A 13,133-nucleotide genomic window follows, 5' to 3' on the forward strand; every position below is an offset into this window, starting at 1 on the left:
TCTACAGGCATGGCAGCATGGGGAAACTGAGGGTGGGGATAGGCGAGGGGATGGGGTGGCCAGAGAGAAAGGAAAAGCCAGGGACAAGAGGGAGGCTGGTGGGGATAGGCCCAGCTGCCACAGCCCTTCCTTCCTCGAGCCCTAGGCAGACGCACAGAACATCACAGCCAAAGGGGCCCTGGAGACCGACCGTGGGGCCAGTGCACAGATGGGAAACAGGTGCGGAGAGAAGAGGTTTGTTTAGAAATGCCCAGTAGAGTCACAGACCCTCAGAGCTGAAAGGAGCCTCCACCAGCCTCCCTCCTGGGTGGGAATCCCAAAGCAGCTGCTGGGCAAGAACAGGGTCTTCCCGCCTCCCCTGGGACTACTCAGCCCCCTCCTGAGCCCAAGGGATCCAAGCGGGGGTGGTGGAGCCTCCCGGAGCACTCGGGATCGCCGCGTGTGGGCTGGTCTGAGCGCGAGGACACAGGGACGCTGAGTGGGCTGGAGGCCACAGCTGCGGGAGTGGCAGCCCCTGCGGGCTGTAGCAGGCGCTACCTTCCTCCAGCTGACGACGATGAGCGAGAGGACAATTAGTCTCGGAATTACCGGTGGAGGAGAATGCTAGGAGAAAAATAAATTAAAAAGAAATCCATTCGAGCTGTAATTGTAAGACAGTGTATCATAGTCAATTGAATCGCGAATACAAGCTGGTCCCTTGTCAATTGATTTCACCGAGTAAACAATTTGGGTACTTAAATTGGGAACTCGCTGGGGAAGGGAGCTATGACTTGGTTAAAGGGAGAACTGGAAATTTCTTGGGCTCTGGGCCCCTGGCCGCCATGGGCTATGCAGGAGATCCTGGGCTGGAGAGAGGCCACCAGCTCCTCAGGTCAGAGCCACCCCATCTGGAGGCTTTCCTGGACCCTAGTCAGGACACATCGTTGTCTGGTCTACGTCATCACCTTTGTTCCTGTGTCCGTCCCCCACTTGTCTCCCGTGGTGAGTGTGGCTTCTCTGTTTACACGTGTGCACCCCCACCTCACTGGGCGCTTCTGGTGGGCAGGGGTCCTCCTTTACTTCCTTTGCCAAGCCCAGGCAGGAGGGGAGCTCAGAAGGCAGCTGTCAAGAGAATGAGTGGATGGATGGATGGACGATGGATGGATGGAGGATAGATGGATGGACTAGTGGATAGATGGACGGATGGATAGGTGGATGGATGGAGAATGGGTGGATGGATGGGTGGAGAAATGCTTGAGCAAATTAAAAAGGAGACTGATGGGTGTTTTCTGAGCTATTGAGAAGAGGTAGCCATTTCTCCTCCTCTGCAAGAATTTTGGGACCTGAGACCCCAGATCCTGTCTTAGCTTCCAACCATTTGGAAACCATTTCATAGCCAAAAAAGCAAAGCAATGCCCGATGCCTACAGGGTTCACTGGTTTCTCCAGCCCCTGAAGCAGCTGGGCTGAAGCACAATTAAGGGCCTCCTGAAGACCCTATCTGGGAACAACCCCCCGTGAAGAGGGGGTCCTGTTTTGCAGAATGAGGTTGCTTGGAGCCAGGGACCACTATCTGGAGCTCCGTCTCCCACAGACAAAACACAGGGTAGTGGTGCCTCTCACAATCACAGCCTCCACAACTCACCACACTTCCATCCCAGGAACTGCCCTAGTTAGTGCCCAACAGAGGAACATTTCCACCAGTGGTCTCAGTAACGACTCTGCCACTCTGGGGGCCAAGATGGCCACCTGTCCAGTACCCTGAGTTAACAGGCAAAGATGGCATGAAGGCAGAGGCCAGGTGACCGACTGCATTACCAGGCACGAGGCCTGACTGCAGGGGCACAAAGAGAGTGGATGGATCCCAGGGGACCTCCTGGGTGCAGCTGGTGTTACCACAGTGTCCAGAGGGCGGGACCACCATGCCCTGAGATCCTCACACCATCAGTGAAAGAATTTCCAAGAGCTGAGTTTAAGGAAAGGGGCAGTGGCAGATTGCATCTTCCAGAAATGGTAGCCTTGTCTCTCTCCCCCAACAGGTGGCATCTCTTTCCCCTCCCCTGGAACCAGGAGAGGGGCTGTGAATTCTTCAATCCAGAGAGTACAGAAGTGGCAGTGACACATGTGACTTCTGGAGTGAGCTCGTATAAAGGATGTCGCTTCTGCCCAGCTCTCTGCGAGCCAGCCACCATGTTATGAGGAGACCAGTCCACATGGACAGGCACATGTGGGTGTCGCCACCACAGCCCCAGCTAACAGCTGGCACCAACCAGCAGGCATGTGACTGAGCAAGCTTCGGATGACCTCAGCCCTGGCTGTTGAGCCTCAAGGAGCAGAGATGAGCTGTCCCTACAGGGCCTGCCAGAAGTGCACAGATGTGGCAGCAGACAAGCATTGTCATTGTCTGAATCCACTAATCCACTACATTTGGGATGTTTGTTACACAGCTGTGGTAACTGCAACAGAAACTGTTACTTGTGTGTCCTTTCTCTGCTGCAGATGGAGCAAATTCTCTCCATTTTTTCTACTCCCAGTTCTCCATCCCCAGGATTGCACAAACAGGCTGTGTTACTTAGACCATAAGTTGCAGAACACTGTGATGGTCTGGCACTGAGCAATAAAAAATGTCAGATTACGAGCTAGAGTACAGGAATTAAACTTGGGGCTGCATTCCCTTAGGGAAAGGGAAGGTGCTTTCTTTGTTTTGGGTTTGGTTTGGCCATTGCCAAACAGTTGCATGATGTTAAGCGGAGTCGTCATTGAAATTGTATTTGTTGGATGGTGTCCATGTTGGGAGATGAGGGTATGTAGGTGTTGGGCAGACCGTAGTGGGTGCACATTGGTGATCTGGGCCTAACACCCATCCCTCCCTCACTGGGTGCAGCCTGAGTGGGGTGGTCAGCCAAGTGTCTGCCCTCTGCTGGCCACACAGTGGGCCAGTGACCTAAGGACAAGCAGGTCCTCTTCCTTGGGATTTGAATCTCGAATAAAGTGATATGGGATTGAACATGATTGGATCTGATTCATGCATTAACCTAGCTCTCAATCCTATGGGCTCTCCCATAGCCTTCTGATAAATTTCCTTTTTACTTTGTTAACCAGAATGAGTTTCTGTTGTTTGCGATAAACGGGCTGTAACCGAAGCCTTGCTCTTTTACAACGACCCATCACAGTGCGGATGCAGAGGCCGGGCTGGAAAAGGAGAAGCCGAGCCCTGGAATGCCTGTGGGGAGGCTGGTGCCATCAGTTAGCTGGTGCAGGTCAGAGGAGGGAGGCGGGTGTGGTCAGCTGCGCAGGTCAGAGGAGGGAGGCGGGTGTGGTCAGCTGCGCAGCAGGTAAGAGAAGGCAGTGCCTGGATGGGGCCGTGGCCATGGAGGGAGGGAAGAAACTGAGTCAGTGAGGCAGAATCCACAGGGGGCTGGGGAGTTCCTTGGGAGGTGGGATGAGGGGCAGCAGAGGGAGCTGTCCTGAGTGAGTGACTTAGAGGCCCTTGGTGGCGGGCACCATGCTGATGTCACTGGGCAGCACAGAGAGCACATTGCAGGGAGGGGCAGGCTTGGGAGCTCGGCAGGGAAGGAGGCGTGCTAAGACCCTTGCAATGCGCCTAGGAGGAAGGGGTCTGGGGGGACAGGACTGGGCTGCCCCGAGAGCAGACCAGAAGATCCTCACTAGTGTGTGCCTCATGACTGAGGTCACGGAGGGGCAAGACCGCCCAAAGGACAGGGTTTGAGGAGCAGCAGCACTGAGGGGCCCCAGCACTGCTGCGGCCCCCCCAGGCCTGGCTGTCAGTCCAACTGGGCATAAATCCCCTGGATTCTCAGGGCCCGGGAACCTGCACTTTCCACACGCATCCGAGGGGCGGTCCCCTGGAACCCAGCCTCTGGTCCCACCTAGCACTTGCCTCCTCTCAAGCTCTCCTGCCTCCTGTGCCTCCCATGGGCACTGTGAGAACGTCCTCGCCCCAGCACCCACCCAGCTCCAGCCTGTGGCTCCTCACGGGCTCCTGCATCTAGGAGGGCACCAGAATCTCGATGTCGCCCTCACGGGGCACCTCCCACTTCACAGAAGAGGACGCTGTGGCTCAGAGATGTGTGGCCCCGGAGACAGCCAGAGAGGAGGGCAGGGAGAGAAGGTCGGCGACAGAGACGGGAGGCAGGGAGGAGACGGGCCGTGGGCTCCTGGGCACCCACCTCGAGATGCAGCATGTCCACCTGTCGTGCGCCAAAGCCCCACTCTTTCTGTCGCGCCACCGTCCACACCGGAGAGTTCAATATTCCGACCTTTGTGTTCCCGCAGATGGTGTCTGGCTTGAGAACAAGGATCTAACTTCAGCTCTGCCACTGAGGCTCCAGGAGGAGGAGGAACGGGGGAGGTGGTGGCCGAGGCTCCTCTCCGCCCTGACCTGCAGGTTCCCCGAGGTGCCGTTGTGGCTGCTGCTTGGCACATCAACCCCACATCCTGTCTTGTCCTGTCCCTGCACAGATGGGCGCCTGCCACGTGGTCCTCTCTCTGGCTGGGGCTGCTCGGCTGGGATAGCGGCACAGCTCTCGGCCTCCTGCTGCCCCAGACAGTGAAGGTCACTCTGACACTTTGGTCCTGAGTGGGGGTGTGCTGAATGCGGCCAGGTAGTGGCAGCTGCTGCCGACATCAGCACTATCCCGGCATGCCCCCCACCCTGTGCCCTCTGCCTGAACTCACCCCAAACACCTGCTCCCTCCACCCTGGGACCCACCCCGGCAAGGCACTGACAGGGTGCGGGCTCGGGGTGACTGGAGTCAGTGGGGGCTAGGCAGGGTGGCAGGCCAGGCAGGGACCCCATGTATCCCACGGTGTACCCCAGACTCTCCAAGGTCACACGGTTCACAGGGAGCACAGCAGAGCCCCTGGCCTCTCCCCTCGTCCATGCCCATCTCCTTGCAGACAAGCCCCTCTCTGTCTGGGCTCCATTTCCTCATCTCTAAAATGTGGAGAATGACCCCTGCCCAGCCACCTGCACTTGCAGGACCCTGAGTCACCTGCCCTCGAGACTTGGGCTCCCAGCTATGTAGGGAGAGTTAGACAATCGTCACTCGCCCCTCTGTCTCCAGCTCCCAGAATGCCCTGTGCCCTGGAAGAGCCCCCAGGCTCATCGTGAGCCTCCAAGCAGCTCCGACCACTCAGACCCGCTGGCAGCCCAAGAGGCGGGTGCATGTCCCCCACCGCCCCTGCGCTGCCCAAGTGCCTGGCTCTTCACACCTGCAGCCAGGAGGTGCAAAATCTAATTTGCTCCCCGACACCTCCTCTGGAAACCCCCGAGGCGTGGGCTGCACAGGCTGCAGCAAACCTGAGAAGGTGGCCACAGCTCCAGCCTGGGGGCAGGGGCGCCTTCCTGGTCCCCCCGACCTGTCCCCGCACCACAGCTGCCACCTCAATGGTGTTGACTTTCTCGGACCCATGGAGAAGAAAATAGTCAATAAACAGCTTTACGGAAGCTGTAAACCCTGAAGCACAGTCTTTGGGACATAGCAGCCTGGATTTAGACCCTTCTCAGCAGAAGATTTGGGGGCTGGGGGTGGCGTCATCTGCTCCTGTCTGCCCGGGCAGGAAGCAGCATCCCACAGACACTTCCTGACTGTGCCTTGCAGGGTAGCTACTGTCTCTCAAGGCCGTGGACTCTGCCACCCTGTGAGGTCTGGAGGGCAGCACCACCCCATAATCCTGAGCCCCTAATTGGAGCTTGGGAAGGGTGAAGGGGGCCCCAGAGAGCTGTGCCTTGTGCTATGCAAGTTTGGCAGCTGTGGAGAGATGCTGTACCCTGAGCATGAGGCCTGCCTGGTACCCTCAATGCCATGGAGTGCTAGAGCAGTCAGGCCCCTTATGGCCTCCTCCGTTTTATGGGTTCCCCACCCCCTCACTCCTGGGGACAGGTGTAGGGGAGCCCTAGGGCAGGCTCTTCCCCACCCAGACCCCCTTCTCCATGGCCCTGGCATGTAGGCTGAGGGGCAGGAAGCAGAGAAGCTCTGACCTAGGAGCAGCAAGGGCCTTGGAGAGCTGCATCTAACCCCCTTTGCTTGCAGAGGGGAAACTGAGGTCCCAGGAGTGAGGGCTTGTCCTAGGCCCTCAGGGAAGAAGAGGCAGGACCCCCTTCCCCCCATCAAGGCCTGCAGGGCCCAGGGCGGCACTCAGGCTGGGCCCCTGCACAGGCTGCCTCCTCCTCTAGGGAAGCCCCTCTTGGCAGGGCAGAGGGCTGGGGGCAGCGCCAGCAGGGAGCAGCTGCCCTGGGCCACCCCCACCGCGAGTGTCACACTATGCCGCCACCAACCCACCTGGTCATACATTTGTACACAGTCACACTCATACATGCTCACATGCACACACACACACACACACACACACAAGTATACACAGTCGTCCTCACAGTCAGCTACATGCACACTCTCACATGCTCACACACATATACACACAGTCACACACAGTCACACACATGCACACTCTCACACGCTCACACACACACACAGTCACACATTTACACACACACGCACACACCCACGCTCCCCACAGCTCCAGTTCTTCCCTGTACTCCCCCAACAGGTTTCCCCAGGGGATGCACAAGCCCCCCTCCTCGCCATCTGGCCGTGCGTCTGAGTGCCGGCCCAGTACCCGCCTCCTGGCCCAGACCCCCCCAGGTTCCATCTCATGGGGTCCCGGACAGATGGAGGCAGGCACGTGGCTGGCTATGTGGCAGCAGTTTATTGGGGGGCCCGGTGCAGAGGTGGGTGGCATCAGCGCAGGGCAGGGCGGCAGGCAGGGGCGAAGTTCTCTCTGGCCCACCGTGGGCCAGGTGACGGCATCCACCTGCAAAGCAACAGCCTCCATCAACTCCCAGCTCTGTGCCGGGTGGGTTCTGCAGGGTCAGGGGCAGCAAGTGCTCACCCGACACTGTGCACATGAGAAAGTGGGGCCCAGATGCGGTCTGACCAGGAGCAGGGAGCAGCCAGGGGAGCCAGGGCGGGACCAGGGGTTCTAGGGCTGGCGGTTTCCAGGAAAGCAGCACCCCTGCGCCCTCCTGCCCACATGGGAGAACAATGAGCTGGTCCTCACCGCCTGGAGGAGGCTCCATTTCACAGAGAAGGAAACAGAGGCCCTAAGAGGCGAGCAGCGGTCTGTGGACTCTCCTGGCCCTGGTCAGGCTCCACGCAGGCCTCACTGCCCATCCCCCTCAATGCAGGCCACTGCCCTGTGCTCCAGCCCTGCCCGCCCACCCTCCTCGCAGCAACCATGCACCCATGCTGACAACTCCCGCAGCGGCAGCACCGAGTGCACCTGCAGCTCCCACAGGCCCAGCACAATGAACTCTGCCTAGCCCACCCATGCTGTCCTGCTCTTAGGGGCACCACCCCCACCTTCCTTCAAGCCACACACAACTGGGACTGTCCTTGGCTCCTCCCTTTGGGTCATCTGGCATCACCTCTAGGCCACCCCACTCCAAGCCACCACCCTTTCCCCCTGGATTTGCTACAGCCTCCGGCTGCCCCCTCAAGCCCTGTCATTCTCCAAAAATAGGTCTCAGACTCTGAGCAGCTCCGTCCATCTCTCCATGACCCCAACTCCCTCCCTCTCCTTCTCTGGCCCCAGCACATGGGAGTCCCTGCCATGGGCTCTGCCAGGCCATGCCCACCTCCGGTATGTGCACCACCCTGTTCCCTCCGCCTGGAATGCTTTTCCCTTGGATACTGGCCAGCTCCTGTGTTGCCTCTAATGTTACCCTCTTCTTAATGATGCCCACCCAGAGCACCCTGTTTAAAATCACAGCCAGCCTCATGCCCACCCCTGTTGTGGTCTGAATGCTACACCCCCCAAATTCATACACTGAAATCCTCACCCCCAAGTGATGAATCAGGAGGTGGGGCCTTTGGGAGGCGATTAGGCATGAGGACAGAACCCTCGTGATGGGACCCGTGCCCCAGAGAGCTCTCTAGACCTCTTGCTCACGTGAGGACGCAGTGAGCTGGCTGCCTGCAGCGGAAAGAGGCCCTTGACAGAACCGACCCTGCTGGCCCTGATCTTGACAGAACCGTGAGAACGACCGTCTGGTGTCGAGGCCACCCAGCCCGTGACGCAGTGTCATGGCGGCAGAGCTGAGCCCCTCCCACACGGCTCCCCTCCCGACCACGATGCTCACTGGGCCACCTGCATTGCCCAGCGCGACATTCACACCTGCGCATGGAGGCCACAGCTTGTCCCCTGATGTGTCCCTGTGCCCACACCAGGGTCTGGCGCCGACACCTTTCACAAGTGCTGGCTGAATGAGTGGATGAGTGTGAGGACAGCTGAGCTGTCCCCCCTCCAGACAGGCAAACTTCCCACAGTGAGGACCTGGAAACCCAGGGCTCAAGCTCTGTCAGTGAGACCCCCCACCTCCTAACTGCCCCAAGGACAGTCCTATACGCAGTGTCGTGTCCTGGTGATGGTGGTGGTCCTGGGGCAGCCCCGCAGTGCTAGAGTCTTCTCACCAGAAGGGCCTCCATCCACTCCCATTCCCCCATGTGTCCCCAAGGTCAGGACTATGTATCATCGTTCCCCTGTCCCTCCCCGACCCCGCCTCCCCACACACACTCTGCCCACATCCAGGGCTGCAGGTCCAGAAGCAAACCCCAAGGAGAGTGTGGCTCCTCTAGGTGCCTCTCGTCCATTCTGTCACCTGCCAGGGAAATCAGCCTGAGCCCCTAGGAGAGGAGGGGCAGGCCACAGAGGGGCAGGAGCCCTGGCCTTGGGAGGGAAGCCCAGTGCCCCGCACCCCACCACACACACCCGTCAGCCTGCCCAGATCAAAACTCCACCTGCCCTCCAGGCCCAGCTCTCCTCTCTTCCTCCCAGCCCTGCAGACACCCAGCAGCCACCTGACCCCACCTGGCACCTACCCACTCTTCACTAACTGCTTCCCTGACCTCCTGCACCACCCCACGATGCCTGTCACCTCCCCCCCCCCAGGGCCCAGCCACAGGGGCCCCAACAGTGACTGGGTGGGTCATGTAGCACAGGACTTAGAGGACCCTGTCCTGAGAGCCAGCTGGGCCAGGCCACACCTTTTCTGCCCGCCTGGTGCAGGCCACACCTCCTCAGTCACAGTCCCTTCACTGGTAAATGGGCCAACTCTCAGCTCCCCCCCACTGCAAGCTGACCTTGGGGTTCCAGGGATTTTGTGCAATTCAATAGTCCTTCCCAGAGGTCTGGGTGACAGGCTCTGGCGAGGGACATGGGGATGCATGGCCCCCTGGGTCCTGTGAAGAGCCACTCTGGCCTCTGCCAGCCTTAGCAGATGGCATGTGGCACCTGCAGTTAAGTGGCTTTGGGGGAGGGGGTGGGAGGAGAGAAGGTGGGGTTTTCCATGGTATCCTCCAGGCCCGGGCCAGGGCCTTTCCCACTCCCCACCACCCCACCCCCAGCCCCTCCAGGCCCTGGCTGTCTCCTGGCCAGGTCTCCTCACCCCCAGGGCTGGGGGCAGAAGAAGCCCCACCCCGTCTTCCTGCTCCCCAGCCCCAGAGGCCCAGCCCTGCGTCCCCTCCTCTGCGGGCTGAGCCTCAGCCATATGGCACTTAAATGGATGCTGCCGACAAGACCTTTGGATTGGAACAGATGCGCGGATGCCAGCAGAATGCAGAGAGGCAGGGGCTGGGGGCCGGGGGTGGGGGCAGGGGCTGGAAAGGGTGAGGCCTGGGCTCTTCCTGAACAGCTGAGCTGCAGGCACTGGGAGCTGGGGAGCCGCCTAGGCTGTGGCAACCCCTGGCTGCCATCTCAGGGTTCAAGAGGGGTCTCTAGGAACCATACAATGGCAGGGCCACATGTGCTGGAGACAGGAGATGGGGCCAGAGAATGTGGGCCTTCCAGACTCACACAGTGCAGCCCCCCTGCCCCGTCATGCACAGGCCTCTGCCTCACTCCCCTTCTTCTCCCTCCTGCCTGAGAGCAGCAGAGCCAGGGGAGACGGGGAACAGAGTCACAGACTCAGACAGGCCCCGTCCTTCTGCCTCAACCCCTGAGCTGCTCCCACATCTTAAAAGAGGGCAGATATTTTGTACTGGCCCCATTGGGTTGTTTATTCTCCTCTCAGTAAGTATGCCCTGAGAGTCACTGGACCACATGCTGCGCTGGACATCAGACATCAGGCAAACCTGGGTCTCAGTTCCTGTCTGAGGGGAAATAAAGTCAGGGCAGGAGACAGTCAACAGTCACGAAGAAACCGCCCAAAGAATGGCCCAGGGAGGGCTTGGCTCTCTGTGATGGCGCCACCGCTGTCCGTGGTGCTGAGAGCACCAGCACCGGCCAGAGGGGACGGCAGAGGTGGGGGGGTCCATGGGGCACTGGTGCCACTGGTCAAGGGCAGGGGGCCAGGCAGAGCTGAGTGGGGGCATCAGAAAAGCCAGGTAGCCAGATCAGGGGCTGAGAAAGGAAACAGGCCACATGCCAGGCCCAGCCACAGACAAGAAAGTAACCCACCCACAACGGCAGTGGGGAACACTGAACTGTGAGCCTTACCCTCCCCATGCAAGGGTCCAGGAAGCACACACACGTCCTCCCCAATGGCCGACCAGGGACAGGGATCGTGGGGCACACAGAGCAGGTGTGCATCTCACCCCCCAAATCCTCTGGAAAACATCTGGCTCCCCACGAGTGCTGGGGTGGTGACCCGCAGAGCTGTCCTCCCCTCCCGCCTGCCCTGCACACTGAGCCTGCCCCTCCCATGCCCTCACTCAGGCCACAGCCCTCGCCCAGTATCCCTGTCTCCCACCTCCAGGTCCTCAGGCCCCTTAGCACTGGGCACCCCCAGCCCTGGCCAGCAAGGCAAACACACTGAAGTCACCCCCAGGAGAGGGTGAACTGCCAAGGGCAGGGCTGCTGTCCCCAGCAGCTGGTGTGGGGAGGGGGGTCTGGCACTAGAGGTGTTCAGTCCAAGTGACTGAGGAATGAATGAACGGGCGAATGAGTGAACGAGGCCTGAGGGTCATCTAGGTCAAACCTCCCATTCTGCCCTGAGCTATCTGGACCCAGAGAGGTGACGGGGTTTGCCTGGGGTTGCCCAGGGTTGCCCAGCAAGGTGGGGGCATAGCTCAGGTGACAGGTCTCCTCCTCCTTTTCCCCCCACAGGTCAATGGCTGAGTCTCCCCAAGCCCCAAACACTATAGGGCTGCCCCCGCCCTCATGCAGAACCAGGGCACTCCCCCACTCTGGACCCCCACCCCTAGGCTTCAGTCCAGTCCTGCCCTACTCCTGGGTGTCTCTGGGCCTCAAGAATCCAGGCGGCTCTGGGGGGCCATTGAAAGTCTGCAAGTAATGAAAAATGTGTGTTTTCCCACCTATCAATGACCCAGCATGGCCAGCTCTTCGCAGCCCTCCCTGTGAATTGGGCTCTAACACTTCTGTTGCTGGATGTTTTGCTGGGGCTCAAATGCACCTGGGAGGTGGCACCAACCCTGAGTGGGAAGGGGCGCTAAGGTCTGGTTGTCCCACTCTACTGCCCACTGCTGGCTGCTGGTCCCCGATGGGCCAGTAGGGCCTGGGTCCTTCCCTAGGTGCCCGTCTCCCCAGGCCAGGTCTTGGCACAGAGCAGGCCCCAGGTAAATGCCCGCAGTCTTTGTGATTACAATAGACAGCGCTAGTCAAGAACCCACTGGGTGCCTCCCACGCTGAAGGTTCCCAGGGAATTTTCTCCTTTACCCCTTACAAGGCCCTGTGGGGGAGGAGCTATCAGGGACCCAGGATGTGCAGCCTTTGGGGGTGGGGAGCTGGGACTTGGCCAGCCCAAGGTCAAAGAGGGAGGAGTTGGTGGGGAAAGGAGTTAGGCTCCCATGCCCGCCACCGCAGTCCTCATTCCTCGCCTTCTGCCACTGACCCCCAACTCAGTCCCCTGGCTTCTCCCAGACCCCCACTGCAACTACTGGAGGGTCTTGGGGGTAGCCCTGCAGCTGTGGCTTCTCAGCCTTCCTTGCCTCCTGGGTCTTCAGACCCCAGGGAAGAAGAGCCCATGGGGTCCAGGCACCAGGGTACCAGTTGCTGGAGAGCCTGAGTGGGTCCCGCAGGGTTGCCAGGAGAGATTCAGGACACAAGTCTGGACTTCAGATAAATGATGAATTATTGTTTTACTGTAAGTATATCCCAAATATTGCATGGGACATACTTATACTAGAGGATAATTTCTTTATCTGAAATCAAGTTCAACTGGACATGTTTTGTTTTAGCTTAACCTGGTGACCCTCGGCAGGGGTGTCTGCTGGGTCGGGCTCTGACCAGCAGCGCTCAGCGCCCATCCCTGCTCTGCCCCCACCACACCTGCAGGAGCGGGCACCTACACAGAGTGCCAGGGGCTGGACCAGAGGGAGGGGCCAGCCGGGCCCTGAGTGGAGGCCAGATGGTCAAGTGGAACCCGAGCCTGAGCCAGTGGCCCAGGCAGCCTCCAGGCCTGGCCACAGATTCAGAGCTGGGACTCCAGCACAGGCTGCAGCAGTCACAGGTGGGGCCATCTAGAGGGAGTCACCACTCTCTCTGTGCCTGTCCCTCCCACCCCCTGCCCCACCATGGGCATCGGGTGCCTTCTCTTCATGCCCTTCTCAGTCCCAGTCACCACTTCAGTGACCATCATCACAGGGCCAGTGGGTCCTCACACCCCACACGCCGCTGGCCATGACACTGCCCAGCTCCAAATGCCCTCATTGTCTCACTCACAGTGGGTCAGTTCTCAGCCTAACCTGGATTCACCATCCCCTAAACGGTGATCCTGACCTGCCCACCTCCTCTCCATCATCAGCTTTTTGTTCCAGGAAAACATAATTTGCATGCTCCATGCTTTCTGACCTCTTAAAGAGTCAGGGCTCAGTCTGTACTCAGCCTGTGACAAGGATCAGGGCTCAGTGTATGACTGGGATCAGGGCTCAGTGTGTTATTAGGGTCAGGACTCGGCATGTGACCAGGGTCAGAACTCAGTGTGTGACCAACCGGGGTCAGGGCTCAGCGTGTGACCAGGACCAGGGCTCAGTATGTGACCAGGGTCAGGACTCAGTGTGTGACCAGGGTCAGGGCTGAGTTTGTGACCAAGGTCAGGGTTTGTGCATGACCAGGGTCAGGGCTCAGCATGTGACCAGGGTTAGGGCTCAGTGTGTGACTGGGGTCAGGGTCTGCACA

At 59.5% G+C, this 13,133-nt stretch overlaps 1 protein-coding gene across 4 annotated transcripts in view; it reads right to left on the reverse strand.

The window, feature by feature from the left end:
* Positions 1-6,722: 6,722 nt before the first annotated feature.
* TSNARE1 (t-SNARE domain containing 1) overlaps positions 6,723-13,133 on the reverse strand; it is a 180,791-nt gene continuing 174,380 nt past the window's right edge. For all 4 annotated transcript variants that reach the window (XM_063079523.1, XM_063079524.1, XM_063079522.1 and 1 more), the window contains one exon: positions 6,723-6,812. The gene's annotated coding sequence lies outside the window, so the exon portion shown is untranslated. The remainder of the gene's footprint in view (positions 6,813-13,133) is intronic.

The sequence above is a fragment of the Cynocephalus volans genome, chromosome 15 (genome assembly GCF_027409185.1).
Source record: "Cynocephalus volans isolate mCynVol1 chromosome 15, mCynVol1.pri, whole genome shotgun sequence".
In the NCBI taxonomy this organism is placed as follows: Eukaryota; Metazoa; Chordata; class Mammalia; order Dermoptera; family Cynocephalidae; genus Cynocephalus; species Cynocephalus volans.